Source organism: Protopterus annectens, chromosome 9.part0 (assembly GCF_019279795.1).
Source record: "Protopterus annectens isolate FY-2018-M chromosome 9.part0, PAN1.0, whole genome shotgun sequence".
In the NCBI taxonomy this organism is placed as follows: Eukaryota; Metazoa; Chordata; order Ceratodontiformes; family Protopteridae; genus Protopterus; species Protopterus annectens.
This window is the reverse complement of record NC_056743.1, coordinates 809,585,941-809,608,098: the sequence shown is the minus strand read 5'-3', so window position 1 is coordinate 809,608,098 and position 22,158 is coordinate 809,585,941. Positions and strand designations below refer to the sequence as shown.

At 39.8% G+C, this 22,158-nt stretch overlaps 1 protein-coding gene across 1 annotated transcript in view; it reads right to left on the bottom strand.

The window, feature by feature from the left end:
• Positions 1-6,543, bottom strand: part of AVIL (advillin) — a 456,785-nt gene extending 450,242 nt beyond the window's left edge. The window contains exon 1 of the mRNA XM_044083463.1: positions 6,221-6,543. The gene's annotated coding sequence lies outside the window, so the exon portion shown is untranslated. The remainder of the gene's footprint in view (positions 1-6,220) is intronic.
• Positions 6,544-22,158: the final 15,615 nt, after the last annotated feature.

Here is a 22,158-nt window from a genome sequence, read left to right as displayed (position 1 = left end):
TGCAATCAAGCAAGCAGATTATATTCCAATTCATCTTAGACTTACTTCTCTCATTGCTAACTCCTTTTCATTCACCATTTTAAGGCCTTATTATGGTGTATTATTATAGTAAAACGGTATTCTAGATCCCTTATTTTGGCATGTTCTTATGTAAAACAGTATTCCAAATACTTTATTTTGCAATATTCTTGTAATAAAACAGTATTCCAGATCTCTTATTTTTGGGGTCTATATTATAAGCATGAACGCTTACTTACCCGAACACCTAAACATTGACACGTCTTCATCGAACCATGAAAACATTGATCGTCCAGAAGCATGAAATCGGAAACGTTGAATCGTTACGGTTGGCCCTTCTGCGGTACAGCTCCATAAGGTAAGTGTGCAATAGTTATGGACCTTAGGGTTAGGGTGCGGGTTAAGGTAAGTGCATAGATGGTAATGTATGTTAGATTTAGTGTAGGGTTAAAAGTAGGGTTTTGTTAAGTGTATGTGTGTGGATTATTTAGTTTGTTTGGGTTTAGCTTTTTAAGGTAAGTGTGCGATAGTTATGGACCTTAAGGTTAGGGTGTGGGTTAAGTTAAGTGCATACATGGTGGTATATGCAAGATTTAGTGTAGGGTTAGAAGTAGGGTTTAGTTTCAGGTTATAAGTAGGGTTTTGGTTAGTGTATGTATGTGGTTTATTTAGTTTGTGTAGGTAGTATGTAGCGGGTGGTGGGATTGGACAACTATGACAGTTCGACTTTTTGAATTTCGCGGTTTAGGGCGTTCGGTGTATTTGCGATTCACGAAATATGTGTCATCGTTTAGGTATTCGGGTAAGTAAACATTCGTGTTTATAATATAGACCCTATTTTTGCGTATTCTTACAGTAAAATAATATACCAAATCCCTTATTTTCATATATTCTTTTAGTGAAACAGTATTTAAGATCCCTTATTTTGGAATATTCTTATAGTAAAACATTATTACAGATCCCTTGCTTTAATATATTCTTACAGTAAAATAATATTCCAGCATATTCTTATAGTAAAAATAGTATTAAACATCCCTTATTTTGGCATATTCCTATAGTAAAATGATATTCCAAATCCCTTATTTTAATATATTCTTATAGTAAAACAGTATTCCAGATCTGTTTTTCTGCTTCCACTGCTCTTAATCACAGCATCCTACTTTCCTCACTTGTTTGGCCTGAAAGAGCATTGCTCACTTATATCCCACAGTTTGAAACTCTCTTCTGGATACCTTTGCCAGCTTACTACATTTTTCCCTTTCTCCAAAAAACTGATATTAAACCTGCATGACCAAAGTCAATGCAAATTTACTGGAACTGTAACCTGTCAACACATACACACTCCAATACTTGCATTCCACTACAAGACTGCCCTGTGGAACATGATGCAGCGAAGTTTTACGTAATTCCTTGGCATATATTTTTGTCACGTTGTGTGCATTTCTGCTCATTTTAATGTACTTGGTATTTCTTGCTGTTATTCTTTCTACGCTGCACATTATTTTCTCTTTATGTCTTCTGTGGCAAGGTTACGATTGAAAAGGGGCACCAGTGGTCCACTTTACCTGGTTGCCTGCTAAATAAATATTTTTTTATAATTTATTTTGTTAACATGTGGGATGGCACAATCCAAATGGACCATGTACAGTCAAGACTGTTGACCAAAACAAAAAGGACAGCAACACAGAAATAAAAGTGGAGAGTATTTATTTATACGCAGTCACTGGCTAAGAATATCCAGCTGAGAAGTAACCATTTTTAGTGCTGTCTTGGGCAAATGAGCTCCAATAAACATTAAAATACTTTAAGTCAGTACTTAATGAGAGGAGCTCTAAGATAATATGAAATATAGCATAATAAAGTTCAGAGATAAAAATATACAGTGCTTCTACACTCAAAAGACTAATTTCATGCAGTATTGGTTGTAAACATTATTTGAAAATAGAAATAAGAAAACCTGCATGACAACCGTTTTCTTAGAATGAATGACTACAAGCATGAGATACATGTTTAATATAGCTGATGCAGCCGACTCCTTGACAGACATTTCAATATGTGAGTGATCAACACACAGAAGTACAGTCACTTAGTACTAAACTTACAGTGAAATGAAACAATTACAAGTGAAACTCACTCGTTCACTCTTAAAGCATAGTGCGCTCGGTATGGGGGGAGGGGTTGTGCCATTCTCACCTGGCTACATAAATATACTAATTCTGAGACTGCTGTATGCAAGAAAAAATTATTTTTTATTTTTATTTATTTAACATTTGTTACTGGGAAAGTCTGACTAGGACAGAGCCTATTTTCAGTGGAGGCCCTGGAAGAAACGCTCCACATGCATGTCTTCTCCAAGATACAGTAATCTCAGTCTTAAAAAACAAATCAAATAAATTACATATTTGTGAGCATACATCAATGTGTCGAACACAAATGGTTGACAAGCCTGTTACCCACTACTGAGATATACAGGGGTGTACAAATTACATACATAAACTTGACTGATGCAGCTGGTATATAAGCTTGAGAGGTTTATAAAGGACAAAGAGTTACTGGCACATAATTGAATAATTAAATATGCATTATTAAAATAAGGTATTGAAAGATTGCACTCCCCTAAACACATATATATCTTATCCACAGTTGCACAACAGGGCATAAAGTGAAAAAAATCCCTTAGCACTGAAAGTGGGATTCAATAAAATTACTTTGTAGTAATTGTACTCACAGAAAATAGCTCATACAACTGACTTGCACCCCATATCCAGGAATATAGGTAATTTCGTGTAGCTGTCTATCACATAACCAGAGAAACAGCAATATTTTGTTAAAGTAATTATGTATTACCTTGACTGCTGGAGAAACTGGAGTTTTGGTTAATGTGAAACTTTTTTCAGTCTTTTGAGTATGTGAGTAGTGTTATAAGACATCCTAAGAATGACAAGGCAAAGGCTAAGCATTACATAGAGTAGGGCCCGATGCCAAAAAGGACATTAGCCATAACTGTATGCCTGTGTCCAGATGTGGTTAGGATGAACTGGGCATGGGTTTTGATAGTCTAACCTCACTGGATGCAGCAAAGCAGCTTTATAAGGTTTGCAATGGAAGGCAGAACTGCTGGTAAAGCAAATTGTGAATAAGGGTAGTTAATAACAATTGTGGTTTGTATGTCATTGGAAGTCACTTCCTTCTCATAAAATGTGAGCAATAGTGTTCAAGCCAAGAGATAAGCAGCATGAATTCAAATATTTTGGTTTGTAGTTCCTGAAATTTTCAGACTTTTACATGGAGACAAAGCAACAGATGACAACCTATGCTCCAGTTATAAAACTCAGAACATTTTAAGTAATTGCAGGACATGGGAAACGCCCTTTCAGGTCCCCGGTTATTTTGTTATTTTCTAGCTTAAGTTAAAGCACACCTATGCATCCTTACAAGACAATGGAGGGAATGGAAGGTTATGAAAAGTATCTAGCATTGTTGTTGGCAGCCATAGCTCCAGTCCGAGGGCAGGAGTGTTATAAGAATGTGCATGAAATGGCAGATGCTCGTCAGTAGCCAAAAGCAATAACCTGCCTCCATCACCCTCCCTAAATCACCACATTTCACAACAGAGACATATAAGATTATAATCAGTTAATCAGGAACTAAAATGACAATCAAAAAAGAAGTAAAAGCAATAGCCAGGAAATGTTCTGCCTCCAGTTGTTTCTTGTATCATACAGTAACTAGGAAATAAATGAGGCACTCTTTGTATTCAGATACTGTAGTGGTGCAAGCAAAACAGTAGTTTTACATTTAATGTATTTATTGACTGATGTAGACCTTAAAGCATCCATATGAAATCATGTTCCCTTAAGTCCAGTAAGTGACAAAAGTGCTCAGCCAGGGCACATCTGTAAAACTAATGAAATATCTCCCTCAAGTGCTCATTTTCTGCCTATAAAATAAGTAACAGCAGGCCTATCAGTCTAAGCAGAGAAGGCATACAGATTATATAAAGATATCATAATCAAATATGACTTGACTGGAATAAAGAATTAAAATGTAGTTCTCTGGGCTAGCCCATGTTTCAGAGTTTGTGTAAATCATTAAGACCTTTGCTCTGCATACACAATCTATGTACCTAGTAGATGATTATACATTTATGCACATCTGAAAAAAACAAATGCGTCTATTATAAACTGCTTAACCACTGTTCACAACTTCTAAAACAACACAGAGCACTGCAGGTTAGTAAATTAAAACTCATGGAGTGTCTCAGAGAGTCTTTCTTTACCTTTTATAATTTATTTGTTCTAAATTTTAAGAGGGTCATTTTATTACAGAAATAACTTATTTTCAAGCATGAATCATAAAATAGTGCATGTACATGTGGCAAACTAGAGTATGTCAGAATGCATGTATTCTTCGACAATGTCAGAATTTATGCATAGCAGATGAAACAATGGCACCAGCTCGGCATCACATGACCAGTGCTCTTACTGTGCAAAATGTTGTATTTATGGATCAGACTAAAGTGAATCTGAGATTGGGTATGAGAGGTTGTGTGGGGAGATTAGTCACAGGCCCTGCTGAACTCATCCATGATAGGGTAAGATCACTGACAAAGCTATTAATAGTAGTTGGGAGCTGTCAGATAGACCACACACAACTCAAAAGTATGAAACCCACTCCCCCACACCACCTTAGTAATGGGTGCAAGCCCTAACCCTACCCTAATGATGCCCCTTCTTTCAACCCTAACTCTATACCTTACCTTCATAAAACCTTCCTGTAACACTAGCACTATTCAGAAGCATTTCAGGCTAGTGTTGTGGGGGGTTTTAGTGTAAATATCAGCCAGGACAGGAAATAATTTTCCTTTCTCAATATTATTTCATTTGATATTTTTTTTGTTTTGGTACTGTGTATATTCAAACTTTTTTGTCAGTGTTTTCAGTTTGACATTAAATTAGTCTGATCCTACACAATAGAACCACACACACACACACACACACACACACATACACATACAGATATATATATATATATATATATATATATATAGAGAGAGAGAGAGATAGATAGATACACACACACACACACACAAGCATGTACATATATATGTGTGTATATAAATAATAACAAAATGTTACATTTTACTATCATTGGAGTCCAATGAAAGGAAAAATATTTATTCTAAGAAAGCAAAGTTTAAGCATTCAGGATGAGCTGTAGAGTCTAGAAAGTGCAACATGCAGAATTTTTTCTTGAGCTGGAATACACCACAATCACTGTAATTCTTAGAAGCATTTCCCTTATGCATAATTATCTGATCTGTCTTGAAGTCCCACACAGCTCCCTTATTTTTCATTACCTCCGGATGTGATGACTAACACATATCTTATTTGCTGAGGGCTTCTTCCCAGTAGATCCAAACATCTGAAGTTCAGGTAACCACACCTAGGGCTACATAAAGGCTGTTGAACATCTCTCACTTTTGCAGTACTGATGTTCACAAATAATGATCTCTCTCCAAGTAGGAGTTGCAACATTTAATATCCCCAGCAAAGTGTGAGAGTCACAAACTTTCATTTGACCTACATATGTACTTTCTTAATACAACTTGTTTACTTTAAAAGTGACTAACAATTTTCATGTTATCGGGCTTTTTAATGTTATTCAGTAAAGTCTGCAGGTGAACTGATCTCAAAACCACATGAATAGTTAGTAATGCTCAAGATAGAAGCATTAATCCAACAAATCACTTCCATTCATAGTCTGAGGAGGTATTTCCTACGCAAGCATCATCAGAGCTATGTTTCTGTATCTTTGTTCATTCCAGATGTTTCTTAACTAGTCTATAATTCCTACTACATTTTGCTCTACTCCGTACAATACTATGTGTGAAGAGAATATGCATTTTTCTTCTTTAATGAGTTCTTATACTGATCTAATTCCATAAAATATGTTGTATAGCTGACTTCCTCAGTTATCATAAGACTTGTAAAAAATAAAAGTTCTCATATCCTGCAGCATCACTGAACTCCGTAGCTGAGTCAGCAAATGTCACAGGGCCATCTGCTATGTATTTGCTAGATAATTTCACAAGATAATGAAAAATGAAAATGTCCCTGATACATAATAAAAACGTACAATTAAAATCAGTTTGTTAAACGTTTTTATAAAATTGATTATATCCAGACAATAAAAACAGTACCTTACTGCTTGAATTCTTTGGCTATAGTCTTGAATGAGGAAGCCGAGTCCTCTGGTCCAACCACACAGTAGTAATAAAAGGTATATCAATCCACGTCTCTGAAATGCAGTTCCCTCTTCCCTTGGATAATCTAAGGTATCCAATAGATTTGCTTGCATTAACATCCTCCAGTTCTTTCTTTCTATATTTACAACCAGTAAAAGAGCAACTCTGTTGCCACATGACTTAGTCAAATTAAGAGCAAACAAAAGCCCTTATTTGTTCATATTCAAACCAGTCCTCTTAGGCATTTTAAGCAAATGAGAGAGAGAGAGGGAGAGAGACAGAAGGAGTGAGAGGAAGGGAGACTAAAAAGCTTCTTTCATTTTTTTTAAATACATATGTCAGCACCACACCCAGTTTCAATTGATTTTTCTAAAGTGCTCATCAATTAAATAATTTAGCAGCAAAAACTCTTTGCAGAATGATGGCTGGATGGTTCTTGGAAAATACAAATGCTGAATTACAGATCTGAGACCCTATTAAACAGCTGTGTCACACAAGTCATTTATAAAAGCATTACAGTAAAGAAGCTGCAGCAAAACCCTGTGCACATATAAGAAATGCTTGTCTGAGAGCTACTTGAGGGCACTATGCATACAACATGATTCTATAACCCCAAGACAGTTCTGCTCCTTTAAGAAGTAACTGTTTTAGGGAGGAAGTTCTGTAGTCCCCTGCAAAATGTCCCACCTGTGTGAATCTGGGAGGATGAAAGGACAAATTCCACAATATATGAAGTAAAGAATAAATGTTCTATTAAGATGTTGTGTACTAATGTGACACTCAAAGCATATGGCTGTCAGAAAGAAAACTGAAAATAACCCTAAACTAAATGCAAGCAATATGATGGTGACACACAGTGCCGGCCTTAGACCAGTTAGACCTATTTGGCTCAATAAGGCCAGTTTCCCTCAGGGTGGTGCCCACACTAGGCTATAATAGGTCATTGTGGCATATGTGGCTAAGAGAGTTGTCTGAGAGAATCTGCAGGGAAGTGCAAGGCATTCTTCTTCTGGTTGTCTTAGTCCAATAAAAATTATAAATATTGTTAGTCGAGCAGATGTTTCCTGTCATGTATTACCCTACTGGCTAGTCAAACAGTTTTCATAACTGCACCACTCTTGTATAGCTCATGTTGTTAGCTCCCATGGTGGTTAGTTACTATTGCTGAGTGCTTAACAGGGTTTTCATCCCAAAATTGAACAGATTAACTCTATGGTTTTGTGCGCCACTCCAGTTATTGTCTCAGAAGCTAATACAACTAAGCTTAATTTGAAGACTGATCGAGAGGAACTGTGCTTTCTTTTGCTTCTCTTGGTGGTATGGGTTTTGTGATCAGTTGCTAATGAATGCAGTTACAAGAATTAACTGTGGGATAATCAGTCTCAAAAACATATTCTAGTAAACATAAAAAAAAAAAAACAGATACTGATGAGAGGTAATGTCTAATGACTATGGTGTGACAGGATACTACCATTCCAACACTGTGGCAGAGAGATGCTTGGTGCAGTGACTGGCTGGATCAAAACAATTTCAGAAAAGTGAAACATGAGGTGTGTTTACTAAGTGATTGCAGGAAGAGGTGGAAATAAAAGTATTTCAGTAGCTGAAAGTGGGAAAACTATAACATAAACTGTTTCACTCATAAGAATGATGCAGGGGTATCACAGCTTCATAGTCACGTACAAAATGGGGGGCAAGTAGAAAATAGCTGGACTGAATTGGGAAGGAGTTTTGGGGGCGTGTATTATAGAAATCTCAACAGACTGTGCAGATTTTGTTTGTCCTCCTTACATCCATGTGGGTTTCCTTATGGCATTCTGATTTCCTCCCACCTACCAAAACATGACACTTATCGACTACTCTAGATTATCCTTGCATATAATTCTTACTTTTGCTCTTGAAACCTGCGGTATGGCTGGAAAAGATTTGCATGCATTAGTCAACCTACCCAGTTTAACAAATAAATAACGTAAACCTTCAGTACTAGTTATAAGTTGTGTGGTGTGCAAGCAATGCTGTTTCTAGGAAGAAGCCTGATAGGATCAGTATTATTACCGTTGAACATTTTGAGGAAGTTCAACAATTTTATGCAGTTTTGTAGAGACAGACTGACTGTAGTGAGGTATGAGAATTAACTAGATAAGGAACTCTAACTAATCAGAGTGAGGACACTGGAAGCCCATGAAGAAAGGGGTAATATGAGAGATGAATGTATAAGGAAGGTTATAAATTTTTCATGCTCTTTTTGGGCCCCCAGTCTTCCCACAACCATTAACTACTGCCCAACTGACTCATTTGTCCAGTATTCTCTGGCATTCAAGGACACTCGACATGGAGGGGGACAAGAGCTGGGGACTATGATGGGTCAGAAGATTTTAGCAGGTTTCATGTTTCAAGACAAACCCGCTTCTTATTGTGTTCTACTTGGTATTATCTGCAGTCCTCCCAAAGACAATGGAGAGTGTAGAATACTTAACTCAGCAAGATAGTTTAATTTTTATTTATTTCTTTAAAGTTTGCCATCCAAAGTAGAGCAATAATCCACCTAGAGCATTTTCAGGTTCAGCATAATGAAAACTCAACCAAAGAAACAATCAACATCAATCAATATCAAGGCATCAGTGGTAATATAACAGCAAGCATGCAGAGAGGTACGTCGAGCCAGTACATAGTATAAATGACCACATTTTTAAGTAAATTTGATACAAGAATTCAGTCAGTAAAATCATTAGAAGAATACCTGCACACTGTCATAACATCATACAGTATAATGTTACTATGAAGAAAATAATATGCAATGAAGTGTTTGTAGCAGATACTGTTATTGGGCAGAAGAAGTGAAAGAGAGTAAGGTGAAGGTCAAATAAGGGGAAGAACAGAAAGGAAGAAGACAGAAATGAGAGAAAAAATAAAAAATACAAAATAGAACTGTAAGGGAGACAATGGGTGAAATGTGCTATTATCTCCTCTCTGTGTCCTAGAGATCTGGACAGTACTACAGAAGTCTGGAAACATTTATAAGCAAGCCAAGATGCAAGCACCCAAAGAAGCACCATGTAGGAAACCCCCATCAAACAGGCCCTTCTAGTCTGCCTGACAGAGTTAAGCAGACCACATCAGAGGAACTACAGGACACGTTGGATCTGGGGAGTAATCCAGGGGTCCAATAGATTACTTCTGTTATAACATATCTTATGGCATAATATAAGCTAATAAATAAGCATTGTTTTATTTTTTATATATATACATTGTTAGTTTCACAACTACAAATGCTACACTTCATCCTCTACAAACCTTCATCTTGCCCAGCTCTTTCTGCCTTCATCTCTTCTACACACCTTCTCGCACTCTCCGTACCTCTAATCAGCAACTTCTACACACCTACCAGCCAAAAAAAGCAGCTGGCAAACTCATACATAAATACTCCATTGCCCAAAACTGGAACAAACTGCCTCATGAAATATGTTCCATAATTCACCCTGCCCACTTCAAGGAAAAACTTAAACTCCATCTGCTCAACACCAACATCCGTCCTTGTACAACTCCAACCTAACCTCTTCTCTCCCTCCTAGACACACCCTCCTGTCTAACCACCCTCCTCCCAACTAAGTTATCCCTCTACTAAGGTTAACAAACTCTACTGTATACTCATATCTGATCAATCAATGTGTGTGTAAATATGTTAATAATCTCTACTCTGTAAACATAAAGTAGATATAACACTAATGTTTTGCATTCTTTTCTTTTGTATTTAGTATTCTTCTTGACTAATTGTCAACATCCTAACATATGTTAATGTAACTGTTACCATTTTATTTCTGTATATGGTCTGTATTGGAGCTTTTCTCCTTAGGTCTCCACTGAAAATGGGCCAAAAGCCCAGCTGGACCAACCCAGTTAACAAATGTCAATACATAAATAAATACATAAATATAAATAAATATGCAGCAATAGGATATATTCCTGATACCTAATGTGAAATAATTTTGAGTCCAGGTAGCCAGCATGGATAGCGGGTTGGGGATGTAGGAAGCCAGCATGGATGGAGGGTTGGGGTGGTAGGTGTATCAACTGAGGGGTCCCACTGCAATGGTCCAAACTAGGCCTTGCAATTACTAAGGTTAGCATTGGATACATTCTGCTGTGATGCTTACCTATCCAAGACCAATTAGATAAGTGTTCATATAGTAACATGCTAAGAAATCAAGTTATGAGGCTGATGGAATAGAATAGACATCAGGCTAGGGTAAAGTTAAAAATATAAGACAAGCATGACATTGAGCTGATCGGGGTAATTTAATTCTCAATCCAGTGTTCAAGGGACTGGTCATTAAACTGCAGTTACCCAGAAACACTCCACATCAAAAGAGTCACAAGTCATCAAAGGGAACTAAGCAAACAATAAAATGAAAAAAAAAATAATAACAAAAAATTACCAAACAAACACTCACTATTGTTTTTGCAGGAGCACCCTCTACACACCCCTACATATACATAGATAAAAAGACAGCCAGATAGATAGATAGATAGATAGATAGATAGATAGATAGATAGATAGATAGATAGATAGATAGATAGAGAGAGATAAACCAAATCTGAGCCTGTATAACCAGGAGAAAGGACGACACATACAATTAAATAAACCTGACAGTTCATCCTATTCCATGATTGGACATTTCCATAAAAGAACATCCAAAAGCCAACACCACAACAATAACCAAAGAATAGAAAAGAAGAATATGCAGTTTGTTTAATAACTGGAGCATTCCTTAAACATGTTTCAAGTGATTATGTGGCCTGCTGCGTTATTACATATATATTACATAGGTTCATACTAAGCTAAGCTAACTGTGCTTTATGAGCCATTTTAAGACTAATTATCTTTGTGAGAGACTCCAAACCCAGCTTGTGTGTTTGTAAGGCAAACACCTTAACCATTAGGCCACCCTCCCAACCTATGAATCAGTAGCCAATGAACCCTTATAAATTAAACACCTTCAAAACAACAATCTAGAACAAAATAAAAAAAAAAAGAAAGATAAAAACAAAACTCTCACACATGCCCAGCTTATCTTAGGAAGCATACAACAAAATGGTTCTTTGGCAAAATGGCCATTTGCAATTAACGTTATGAAAGGGGACTTAAGATATGGAATTTGATAAGGTAGGGTGATTTTGGCAACCGCCCTGTTACAGAGAACATCAGAGTTAGATACATCAAGCAGCAATGTTATTAAGTGTGAGAAAAAATATTTGCTTGATGTTAGTAGGAAAAAATATGGCTCTCTACTCTACCTTTTATGAGTTTTTAATATTCTGTATCTGTGAATAAGGTGTATAATACTAAAATAAACATAATTATAGGTTTGTCTTCCCAAAACATGCCTTCAGGAAGGGATTGCGTAACTTAGAGTAGCCTACTGTGTTGATGAAGATGACCATAATGCTGCAGCTTCCCATTACTTACAATGGGAAGGACTGCATTGGCAGACTATGTGCATGTCTACAGGCTTATGAGTGGTCCTGGGTGATGGTGTGTGTGAATGAGTGAGTGTGCCCATGAGTGTGATTGGATGAGGAGGTTGTGTATCATGTATGGTCGGTGACTTTGTCTGCATGGAGATACCTGTGAGTGTGTGTGTGAGATAGTAACTGCAGAGTGTATGGGCTTTAAGAATACTTTGCAACTCATTTGTCATTCAAGGACAAGCAAAATAATAATGGAGGAACAAATACCCACAATCAGGGGCAACTTTTATTTATTGCAGTCATTCATTTCAAAAAGTTAATAGAACAACAGTTTTTGCATCAAAATGCATTTTCTAAACAATAAGATGTTTAAATCTATGGACTGGTTGTAATTATGAATGGTTGCATGGGTCTGTGAGTACAATCAAGTGGGAGGTCATGCGGAGTGTGTGTGTGTGTGTGTGTGTGTGTGTGTGTGTGTGTGTGTGTGTGTGTGTGTGTGTGTGAGTGCATATGAACATCTGTGAGTGTGTGTGAGCCTGTGTGGGTGTGCATGTGTGTGTTTGAGTCCATATGAACGTCTATAAGTGTGTGTGTGTGTATATGAAGGCCTGCATGTGTGTGGGACAGTGAATGAGAGGATTACCTGTGTCAATGCGATGCATGGGCCACCAGTGGCATTTACCACTGAAAAATGCTGTTTAGTGCAGACAGTAATTACATCCAATTCAGAGACATGAAATTTACCTAATAACGAAGTCTTGCTCACTGTGGCTAAACATGTCATGGAATCACATTTCCTAAATCATGGAAAGTGCAACTTTTGGCCACTGCAGTTTCCATGAGTGCAGGGATGTTTCTTTTTTTTTAATTCAGACCACTGTTTTACTTCTGGACTGTGTAGGTGGATTTGCCTGTTGAATTAGGAAACAAAACCTCCCCTCCAAAGCTATCTTAATCCTCCCCTTTTCTCCACATGTCTCTTGCCCAGTTGAAATCTCCTGTGAATTTCATCTTCATCATCCATTCAGGCAGTCCATTCCATGAGTTCAAACTCCTCTCTATCAAGAAGGACTTCTGGAGATGCAGGAAGTTGTTAGTCCCACAATTCACCAGCTGTGCCCCTTCCTCTCCTCTCTGTCCATCCTTTTATGGATGATCCCTTTAGATCTCTCTCTGACTTGATCCTGTACATTTCTAATTGTCTCTTAAGTCTCCTTTGGTCTCTAGTAAGAAGGGCTCCTGCCGCTCTGCTAATCTAATATTAGGACATATCTTTTCCCATCCATTCCATTCATCTTTCTGGTTGTTTCTATTTTGAATCCTTCTGGTAGCCTAATGTTCCTTACCTTTTACAGTCTCTAGATCTGCACAGTACTTAAGGTATGGCCTGAAATGGACCCAATAGTGACAGCATTTTATCTTTTCTTTTGGAGTCTCTTCTCCCTGAGAATACAGCAGAGCATTCTGTTTGCTGATGACACTTCACTTTTTGTCTGCTCCTGGTGATCCAAGCTAACTAATATCAAAACCTTGAGATTCTTTTCCTGTTCTGTTGCCATCAGTTCTGCTTCCCACCAAGCTGTTATTTTATACCAGAACTGACATGTCTCAAGTGTAGTACATTGCATTTGTCTGCAGTGAACCTCAGTCATCACATTTCTGCCCATTTGTTCAGCTTTTTCAAATCCTTCCATAGACTACTCCCTATACTCCAATACTGCGCCTATTTTTGTGTCATCAACAATGGTTGATTCTGTTTTCTGTTCCCTCTGATGCTTCTGAAACAAACATACGGAAAAGTGCTGACCCAGACCTAATCCCTGTGGTACTCCTCTTGCAACTTACCTTATTCCTGCCAACATCCCTACCACCACAACTATTAGAGTCCTAGCCTGCTACCACACAGTATTCCAATTCTTTAGTCTTAGGCATACCATCACCCTGTCCAATTTTCCTATCAGTCACCTGTGTGACTTCAAATGAAAGGCTTCAGTGAAGTACAGGTAGACCATACTATGTCTTCTGGTTCATCCCCACAAGTTGGTGTAACCAGTCATTAAACTGGACTAAGTTTGGCTGACAACTCTGTCTGGTTAAGAACATGTGTTATTTGCTGCATGGCAATGTTGTCCTCTGGGAAAGCAACCAGACATCCCCTCAAGATTATCTCCATGACTTTCCCTGTCAGTGCTGTTTAGTTAACAATCTCATTTCCTATAGGTTTCCTCCTCCTTTCCCTTTTATACAGGATGATGGTCTGTCAAATAACTTCATCAGTGGTTCTGCAAAAAAAAGTCCAAATTTGTAAGGACTCTGGAGGTGGAGCTTCTGAACTGTGCATTTTATCTTTCACAAGGATGGGTTGTTCCAGTCTGTCTCCCTTTCCTTTATCCCTGTCTTAGTATCTGCTTACTGCTGCCGCCACCCTGCTCTACCTCCATCTGAACATGACACCTTCTTTAGCTTTCCTTTGTGATGACTGGAGAAAAGTATTCAGTTGATACGACTACATTCTTTCAGTCTTCTGCAACCTACTTCCCATCTTTGGTCATCTTGGCCAGGTTTTCCCCCTCCCTACTACTATATACCTAAGATAACCATTGTTCCCCTTCTTGATCACTTCTGCTAACTTGAGCTATAATCCACTCACCTCCTTTGTTGTCCTTTGCAAATCTTTTCATACTTTGACTCTTTCACCTCCTCCACCCAACTCTTTTCACCACTTATGTGCTTTATCTTTTATCCTATTTACTAGCCTCACATTATATGTAGCCACACTGACCTTTTACCATTTTGCATTTTTGACTCTTCCACAATCTGTTGTCCATAACTCTGATTACTCCATTCCTAACCCATTCCCATAGCTCGATTAATTCTGCAATTTGATTCCAGTCTTCTAACATATCTTTGACCCTCTTCCTAAAATCCCACATTGTCAGTTTTGCATTTGTATTCTCACCCTTCCCTTCACTCTGAACTATATACTGTTAGCTAACACTTCTTTCACCTGGACAACCATGACCAATCTGCTTTGGTTAATACCACATCTAGAATGTTATCCTCCCTACCATATTCCTGCCTTAGATGGCAAAGCCTCTGATGGTCCAAAACCTCAGTCTACTTATCTGCCCCCCCCTTACTGAAGCTGTAAATCTCCCACATTCTGAGCCCAAAAGACCATTGCCCTCTTCCTCCTATCCCACTCCCTTATTTCTCATCCAGTCTTACTTCTTCCTCCCATGATGTGTTTACTGAACATAATAACCATTGTCTGCTTAATTTCTTTATTCCACTGCAATGTAGTTATATTGCACTATGTCCCATACCACCCTTGGTTGTTCTGTTATTTTCCACACCCGTTTTTATTTTTTCCTGTTGCCTGAATGTCTGACTTCATTCTTCTTCTGTTGCACTTTATACTCCCTTCTATCTTAAATTAAAAGTATGATCAATAAGGCAAACCTTTCTAACCCAGCATTATGCACCTTTGTCACTTCAGATCTAATGTTTCTCTCAGGTTCTCCTTATCCTCCTACCAGTCTCAAGCCTTTCTTCCTCTTTCACTGCTCTGGTGAGTTTATGTACTCCTTCATTCTTTCTTTTTACAGTTTAATGGCTGCCATATATTTAGCATTTCTAAGACTGCTTCCTGCAGTGCTTCTCCAGGCATCTCTATAAGGCTTTCTGGGTCTTACTTAGTACCATGTCATCTGTTTCTTTGATAGGCTGTTGTAACTTATATGCAGCACAACATGTATCTCCCAGTAATCACCTTGGTCACCTCCTCCTATGTCTTACATAGTCTAAACCATTAGACTGACTTCACTGAAAACCAAGATTCTTAATCCTTTTGTTGAGTGACTCTGCCCTAGCCAAAACATGTTTTTCCTGTCCCCACATTGTTTTCATCTCCTTCACTTCATACCGCTTGCCAGCATCCCCTTTCTATCTGCACCATTTCCACCTCCTCTTACACTGCCCATGTCCTTTTTGTCACTTCTGGTTGCCCCCATCTCTGTACTGCATCCTTTTCACTTCCCATCACTCCTACACTCTATATAAGATCTCTGCATTTTCTATCACCTGCCTTTGTCTCCTTCCCTTTTGCTGATTGTGCCTCCTTGTGCATTTCCTGCCTACTCTACTTCCGCAGTTGACTCTAGCATTGACATTTCCGCTATGTATTTTTATCAAATTGTACTGCTGTCTCCACCTGGCTTTCCACCTGGGCTTCCTTCTCCATGTTCTTCCTTTTGTGACTGCATCTCCCTTCACTTTACTCAGTACCAGACCATTTGTTTGTACTTCATTGTGACCTCTTCCCATTCCTTCCTGGCTTCAACCTTTGTCTCTTCTAGCTTTTCCCACTCATCCTGTCTAATGTTCTCCTGTTGTCTCCTCCTCTGCAGACCTACTCTATACTTCCTTACCTGACTAAGCAGATGGCTACCGGCACTTGCTTGTATATTTTTCCATGAAGTTCTCTATTTTCCTACAGATCTCACATCCTCAGCTACCCAAAGCTCCCTAAGCTAAACAACTGCCAAGCATCCTGAACACCTCATAAATCTCTCTTCCCCTTCTCATCCACTTTGCAAGGATCCTTTCATTCTGTCCCATTCTTGTTTTGATAAACAGATCTTTTTTTTTTTTTTTACTCTTGACCTGCTAAGAAAATTCCAGGTAAGTGACAAATTAGAGGGCAGTTAAATTGAAATGACAAATGCTTATCACTTAGTTTCATAGGTTGGTACTAGGCTATCGGCCCTAGGACCTATACAAGCCTAGCCATAACAATTCCCTGGCTATTTCTTCCCACAGTATTTACTTCCCTGGACCCCTGTCTAGCAGGGTGACTGATGTGATCCCCGGGGTGAATTTCCTATCTCCCATCCAATCATCAATGTTCCTTTTGAAGAGGGCCAAAGAGGCACTCTGCTTGACATGTATGGGGAATCTATTCCAGAGTCTGTGGAGTCTCTGGGTCAGGAACCTATCCCTCCAGCATGTTTTGTTCATTGTGATGACACGGTTTAGATCCCTGGAGCATGTGTCTCTGAGGGATTGGGATTTCTTTAAGTGTAGCATGTCCAACAGCTCTGGGTTTGACATGGCCTTGTATGTTAAGCAGAGATCCCCTCTGAGTATAGCTGGAGTTTTTTTAGACGGTCAGCATAGGGCATCTGCTTTAGGCCTGTGATTCTTTTAGTGAGGTATTTCTGCGGCCTTTCCAGTTGTTGCAGATGTCTTGAGAGGTACATACCAAATGGAGCATTCTATTCTATAATGGGTCTAATGAGGGATGAGTACAGTGGGACAATGACCTCCTTTTTTTCTGGATGAAAAGCCCTTAGTGATGAGGTGTGCCACATAGAAGTATTTCCTGACTGTTGTGGCGATGTGGATATCGAAGGTGAGACCACTGTCCACCTGTGCCCCTAAGTCTCTTATCACACTTTTGGTGTTTAGTGTACTGCCACTTATGTGGTAATTCATGGGTAAATGTTTTTTCCCAAAGGGGATAACTATACATTTCTTGGCACTGAGCTTGAGCCCATGGCTCTGGCACCAAGAATCTGTTTCTGTAAGGCTCTTTTGTAGAATATCCATATCATTTGGTGATTCAGTAATGGCTCCCAGTTTGCAGTCATCTGCGAACTTTGTTAGCCGGAGTCCCTTAGTGTTGGCCTGTACTTCAGAGAACTAGATCCCAAAGAAGAGCGGTCCCAGGACTGAACCCTGAGGTATTCTATTTGTCACTTGTCTGAAGCTGGATTTGGAGTCGGCTACTTTTACAGTGTGGATTCTGTCAGTAAGCCAGTTGACAACCCATCGAGTGATGTAGGGATTAATGCCCAGCTTAGTAAGTTTATCTATGATTTCAGAGTGGGGGATGGTGCCGAAGGCCTTGGCGAGGTCCAGATAGGCTGTGTAGACCACCTTACCCTTGTCCACGGCTCTGGAGACTGATTTGAAGAAGTCAGTCAGGTTCAGGAGACAAAATTGGGCCTTCACGAACCCAAACTGGTCCAGTGTTTAAAGGTTGCCAGTGTCTTTGTTTATAAGTTTCATGATAATACATTCCATGGCCTTGCAGATCAGGCTCCTCAGACTTATGGGGCGGTAGTTCCTGGGATCCAAGGTGGATCCCCCCTTGTGGAGTGGGATAACTGTAGCTGTGTGCCACTCAGTGGGCACAAAGCCTGAAGTGAGGCTATGATTAAACATGACACTTAGGTGAGGTGCCAGTTTATTTTGTAGTTCATGTAGTACACAGCTTGGGATGTCATCTAGTCCCATGGATGCTGTATTCTTAGCTTTGGAGAGTGCATTTTTTACCTGTGTGGTCATTATTACTGGAATTTGGCAATCTTTCGGTATTGAGATGGGCCCTTTAGGGGGTGAGAAGGGGGTGAAGTTTGTACTGAATCGATCTGCCAGGATATTGGCAATATCCTTGGGATCAGTATATTTAATGCCATTCTGTTGTAGCTCAGAGCAGATCTGAGCATTGCCATTTAGATTCCTGATATAGCTATAGAATGCCATGTGGTTGTCTTTGGAATCTTTGGCAATTTTATTTTCGTAACTAGCTTTGGAGGATTTTATGAGGGATCTCAGCTTCTTACTGAGGCTGGTAAGGGAGTTTTTTGCATCCTGGGATTTTCCTCTTTTCTTCAACAGTTTCTACCTTTTGTTGTAAAGTTTGTTTATGGCAAGGGACCACCATATTTGCTTCCTTATTTTGGAAGGGAGCGTCTTGGTTCTATTAGGGATGGCACTATTCATGCATGAGTGGATGTGCTCATACAGTGCCTTAGTGTAGGATTCAGCAGTCGAACTTTCAGTTCCCATCGGCATGGGTGTCATGAAGTTTGTCACTTCTGACTTGAGTAGCATGAAGTTGGCTTTGGAGAAGTTTTTTACAGAGGTTTCCTTACTGGGAGGTGGGGGTGGGATGTGGATGTCAAGGGTGATTTGCTTATGGTCAGACCTGACCAATGAGGGGGTGACCATAGGTGTGGAGCATCGATTTCCCATGTTGGTAATGACCAGGTCTAGGATATTGGAGCCCCTGGTGGGACTAAGGATTAGTTGATCCAGGGCGTTGGAATTTATGAATTCTAAGAACTGTTGGGCAAAGGTGTTGGTACACAAGTAGTTTTCCCAGTTAATGGCAGGGTAGTTGAAATCACCCAGTAGTAGGGTGTTTGGTTGTATCTTAATATTTTCCAGTATGTTTAAAAAGGTGTAGTGAGAATCTTGGAGCATGGTGGGGGATCTGTAGCAAACAACAATTTGGATTGCAGTCTTACCCAGAGTTAGTTGCACCTGGAGAATTTCAGACGTATTGTGTTCGGCAACTAGCCTGGTGTGAAAATCCTTGGTGAATATGGACACTCCTCCACCTTTAGTGTTTTGGTCCAGGTTAGGTGGCCGAAAGGTGTGGTATGAATTATAGCCTGGTAATGCAGGGGTGCTCTCTGGAGCCTTGAACCAGGTCTCTGTCACTGCACAGATGTCGATGTTCTCCATTTTAAGGAGTGCCTCGAGTGAATGCATTTTGAGGTTTAGAATTCTAGCATTGAGTAGCATTACCCTCAGATTTTGTTTGCTTGTACCTGTTACGGTGGTGAATTTATCATTTGAACCTTGCCTAAAAAAGGCACTATGAGGTGGCAAGAGCCTTAGCCAGTATCCGGAATCCCAAGGGCGACAGGTGCAGGCCATTTCTGGGAAAGCATCATGGTCTGTCGATCATGTCATCCCAGGCAGACAGATACTGGATTCCCTTAGAATGACACCAGAAGCTTAGCCAATTGTTAAAGTCAATCATTTTCTCCTTGTACTGTGGTATCATTCTGGGTGATGGCAGGATGTTACTCAGGGCTAGGGTCATACCTGCCTGGGCTATAAGATTGGAGAGCTCCTCCATGTCTCTTTTCATGTAGTCTAGGGAGTTACATCTCAGGTCATTCACTCCAACATGGACAATGACAGAGTCATATTTGTACTTGTTGTGGAGTGACCTGAGTGCGTGCGTTATGTGGCGGATTTCTTCATTCTTAATTGTAGAAAACCACTTCCTACATTCAAAATGCCACTCATGGAGTGCTGAAGTAATCAATCCCTGACCACTAATCCATTTCTGAATGTTGATAATGCTCTACCAAGCGTGGACAACTGAAGCGCTTCAGCCCTCACTGCAAATGTAGTACCAGCATTCAGAAACTGAATGGTACTACTAAACTTAGTAAATTCCTGCCCAATTAGCATCTGCTGGTCCTACTCCATGAAACCTTGTGCCAGGGGCAACTGCCTCTTCATCCTGCCTTAACTGTGTTTCTTCTCTCATATCCTGTTTCTGTGGATTAAATAACATCCTCTTCAATTTCAAAGGTGCCTTAGAGGTGAAGACACAGAGAGATGATTATACCCAGAGATGACTCGGGCGCGACTTTCCGATGAATTTCTCTGCCTGCCCCCCTGGCTTGATCCCATTGCCTCCCACAAGGACTGACATTCTAGATGACAGTGTCTACCTCATCAGTCGATGAATCTCAAGAAATCATCGTTGAGGGAGTCAGTCTCTTGACTCTCCCTCTGTCTCTGATTCTCGTGGCTCTGGTGTCCGTGTCTTTGGTGATTTCTCTTGGCTCCATTAATTCGTGGATTCTCTGATGAGGTATGTCAGGCCATATAATTCTCTGGCTGGTGGTTTGTATGTGCAGGAGGAGCTGGAGTTCCTTCAGTGTTATGTTACATGCATTTTATGCAGTTCCATGGGTTGGAATACGGTTTTTGAGCAGGAACCAGTCCTTTTCCTTCACTCAGCGCAATGTTGGGTAATTTCTGCTCAGAGGGTTTTGTTGTAGTCAATAGGTGAATGGGCCTCAATCAGAGTACCTGATCTGTGCGTTGAGATCCATCTGGATGTGAATGCCTTCATGATCTGGTGGGCAATGTAGAAGTCATTGGGGAAGGTGGCAGGCAATGTAGGAGGGTGGGCAAGTCAAGGATGTTCCCTTCCTGAGAGGTCAATGTGAGTGTCGTGGAGGTTACTTTTACCATGTATGTTACTTTTAGTTATTACCACTTATGGCCCCAGATCCTTGGCACATTTTTTTAAGGATTAGCTTAATTTAATGACTACATTTTGGCAGGTCCTCAAAGGGTATGACTCCATTCTTTTCTGTGAGATCTCTCTGGTGGATGGAGTTATCCATATGGAGTGAGTTGTGTGCAAAGTTTTTCGTGTACATCAGCTATGTTTCTAAGCAATTGCGAACCATAAAGAAAAATTTAGCCGAACAAAAGGGGGAGCCTGTTGGCAGCCGCTTCATTGACTGGCTGAGCCGGAAACCTTAACAACTGGGACCTAGTAGGTTCTGTCCAGCAACCCATCTTGCAGAGAGTCTTGTGACACCATCTTGTGACATCTAAGCTACATTCTGTTGGTGAGTCTTTTCAATGAGCCCGAGTGGGTGGCAGCTTTTTTAGCTTAGGTTAGGGCTGTGCTAGCTCAATACCCCTTTCAATAGCCTTAGTGACTGTTTTAGAAAAAATTCGACCAAGTTCAAGTGACAGGATCTAGCCCATGACAAAAACCAGCAGGTGGGTAGTGTAGTGTCCTCCCCAATGTCTTTTATTTATTTATTTATATATGATCCTCTCCATAGCCTTGCCTACAGGCTCATCAAGCATCAAGGCTGCTGACCATAATAGAATAGATGTTAGCATGGAGACCTGGCAGAGGTCGGAGCAGACCGGATCCTCAATCTCTGTACAGAGATTTTCTAAATATAGTTTGCAAAGGACTGTGGTCTGTTTTCACTTGAATTGGTTTACCACAGACATGTTCATGGAACTTTTGACACCTATCTTCCTTGTTTAATAAATATGCTCTACTCAATATACATACTTTGTTACTTTCAGCTAGGTGCAAGACACAGCTGACATAACGGTTAAGTTATTTGCCTCCCATGCACAAGGTGTATGGTTTGATCTGACCTTCTGCCAATGCCTATATCAAGTTTACCTGTTCTCCTTGTGTCCCTGTGGGGTTCCTCCCACCTCCCAAAAGCATGATGAGTGTTTCACTACAAACTCACCCAAGAATGGCATTGTGGGCAGCAATACAGACTCCAGTTGATGCCTATCAGGGGAAAAAGTAGTATAGACCAACCACTTTGGGCATTCACTGTGGTGCACAGTGTCTTCTAGATAGGAGAATATGGACCGCAGATTGAGCACCATGTTAAGGCTAGTAAGTTGATGGTTTAATAACTGGCTGTAGGTGATTTGGTCATGTTGACTAAGGTCACAAAAAATGTTCATGTGTACTTTTTAGTGATAAGCAGATTGAGGACCCGGTCTGCTCCGACCTCTGCCAGGTCTCCATGCTAACAGTGGATCTATGC